This window comes from Nematolebias whitei, chromosome 13 (genome assembly GCF_014905685.2).
Source record: "Nematolebias whitei isolate Nwh7 chromosome 13, NemWhi1, whole genome shotgun sequence".
Taxonomy (NCBI): Eukaryota; Metazoa; Chordata; class Actinopteri; order Cyprinodontiformes; family Rivulidae; genus Nematolebias; species Nematolebias whitei.
In genome coordinates, this window is record NC_056510.1 from 8,282,119 (window position 1) to 8,285,116 (window position 2,998).

The following is a 2,998-nucleotide window of genomic DNA, read 5'->3' on the forward strand; positions in this document are numbered from 1 at the left end:
ATCCATCCATCCATCCATCCATCCATCCATCCATCCATCCATCCATCCATCCATCCATCCATCCATCCATCCATCCATCCATCCATTCATCCTCTTCTGCTTATTCCGTAGTCGAGTCACGGGGGCAGGGAAGCCCAGACATCTCTTTCTATAGCCTCCTCTTCCAGCTTTTCTGGGAGGACTCCAAGGTATTCCCAGGCCAATTGAGGGATGTAGTCTCTCCAGCGCATTCTGGGTCTTCCCTGGGGTCTCCTTCCAGTCGGACATGCCCGAAGCACCTCCCTAGGGAGGCGCCCAGGAAGCATCCTTACCAGATGACCGAACCACCTCAATTGGCTGCTTTCCATGTGGAGGAGCAATGGTTCTACTCTGAGTCTCTCCTGCATAACTAAACTTCTCACCCTATCTCTAAGAGATTTTTCATCCATCTATCCATCCATTCATTCATCCTTCCATCCATCTCTTGGACCTGGTTGCAGAGAAACGGCTAAACACAGGTCCAAGGACCTGATGTGATCACATTTGTATGCTTACGCTCTAGGTAATTTATGGTGACAGCAAATGAATAAACACACATAAAAGTGTGTTATAGGATTAACTAAACTAATAGCACTTTCTCAGTTGTATGAGGTCTTTTGTTACAACGGAGTTGTGTTTTGTTTTTTGTTGACATTCAAGGCGTTGCGCTCTCACGTGTTCATTCAAAAGGTGAAACTCCAGGGTGTGTCACTACACTGTGACATCAACACAGTCCTAAAATGGAAACTTTAAATCTTTAAGCCGTAGGGAATGTCTTTTGGATGCTTTTTGTGTTTATAATTGAGAAACTCTTCATAACCCCAGCCCATGATGGTTCTCCACCAATCAGAGGGAGTGCCAGCAAATGCAAAAGCCACCCTGGTAGAGGAAAGCTTCAGGCAAATAATAATTCTAATTATGCGATTAGGTTTCAGGACAAAATATAATTAATTTTGTTACTTTTATGCAGTCACCGGTTGTGAGGCTGTATAGTTGTGAGTGTCAGGGTGCATGCTAAAGCAGAACGTCTGTGTTTTGGGTCTTGAAGTGGTTCTATTTGCATAGATGTCTCTTTTCTACATGAGTGAACAGAAACTCCCCAGTAACAAACTGCAGCTGGAAACCTCACAGTGAACCCATTATAACAGACTCGTATAAAGGTGGTTTGGCATAAAACATTTATTTGAACCAGTCAACAGCATTAAATGCCTTGACGCTTCGGTATGTCTAAGAAAGTACACACCCGTTTTTAGGCAAAGACAAACTTCCCTGAAAAGTCTGGAAGTGCAGCATTCTCATACTTAAAATAAAGAAGTACACATTATGGGAAAAAAAAAAAATCTAAAGAGAACTGGTTCACCCAATTCGGAATATGCACCAGGAAAATAAGTCTGGAATGAACGTAATGAATATTTTTCATAATAAAAACTGAAAACTAATTGTTTTTGTGTAAAGGTTGTAGTTTTCTGGTTTTATTATGAAAAATATACAGTTTTGTTTTTTTCATTCTAGACATAAATAGTTGACTGCTTTCAATACGAGTGGCATGAAATAAAAAAATACAGCTCTTTGGATTTAGTTCATGTGGCTGAATCGATATTTCAATAAACTTTAGTTTTATTGTCCCGAGTGAGCACAATGAATAAAAACTATTGTACACTGGAGAGTCTAGCCACCTTAGTTCCTGCTGAATATTGTTCAAAGCTGCAAGTTGGTCTTTTAGTTGGCAAAAACTGTCAAAAATAATGGAACAATTACAAAAACAAAGACTTTTGTTGCAGAAAATGTTCATCCTACTATACTTTAATCAAATATACTTCTCTGTATGGCTTCTGTTTTGTCACCCGTCATGTGAATCTGTGAATTACAAGACATGCTATCGAATGTCCGCCTATGACCAACAGGTGACTTATCTGTGCTGCTGATCTCATGCTGCTGATTATCTCATCTTGCTGTATTCATTCATATCCCTCTACTCACCGCAGACTCGTGTTCGGGGTACTGCTTAATACACCGTATTATTTACATTAATAGTGTTTAGCGTATATCTTAGATCTTCTAGCGTACCATTTACTGTTTGTTTATCGTATAGCTTAGTGTATATCTTAGATCCTTATATACTGTTTCTTTTTATACATTTTTTGCTATTTAGGGGTGTAACTGGGACCTTGGGTACTCAATTTTGTTCCACCTCATGTACTACATGTGATGCGAATGAAAATAAAGATACTTGAACTTGAAGATGTTTGTCTGGGATTGTCAACATACTGTGGACAGCATTTGTGAGGGGGTTTCCAAAATGTTCCTTGTCAGTCTCAGGGCCTTGCGCTCGTGTGCCCTTTAATCATGTTCAAAGGAGTGCCTGGTTCTAATCTCAAACCCTCCTCATTTTGGTTTCTGCAAGTCAGAAATTGTGAGAAATATGAGAACTTTGTGAGGGCTGTAGGGACACAAATTGTGACCGGCTAAAGACAAGAGGTGGACATTACAGGTCCTGCTACCATTTGAGGCGTATGTACAGGAACAAAAAACGCCACACCTATGATAAATAATTGTTGAAAAACTGCCCCAAATGTAGTTTTTTCAAAAGCCTACTCCAGCAGATTAAACTAAAGATGGGTACAAAATTAGATAAGGATGTGCAACAAAATCATGTGCACATTCAAGAATGCTGTTCTGCAAGCCATGCAAGAAAGCTGTGATTTTCAAAAACTGGCGAGCTGGATGGTCATTGTTCAGTGAGCCTGCTATGGAAAACTGTCACATTTTCTTGCATTTTTTAGGGTTGCTGCTCAGTGAAATGCCACATTTACTTAAGCCTTCAGAAGGACAGTCTATTTCTCATCCTGCACTCCTTGTCAGGTTTATATATGACAAAATGAATTTTGGACTGGGAAGAAACCTAGTATTCATACGGTCAAGGGATCTTTATTGTCAAGCACTGCACTGCTGTTCCTGATAGATCCTTGCAACGTATCCC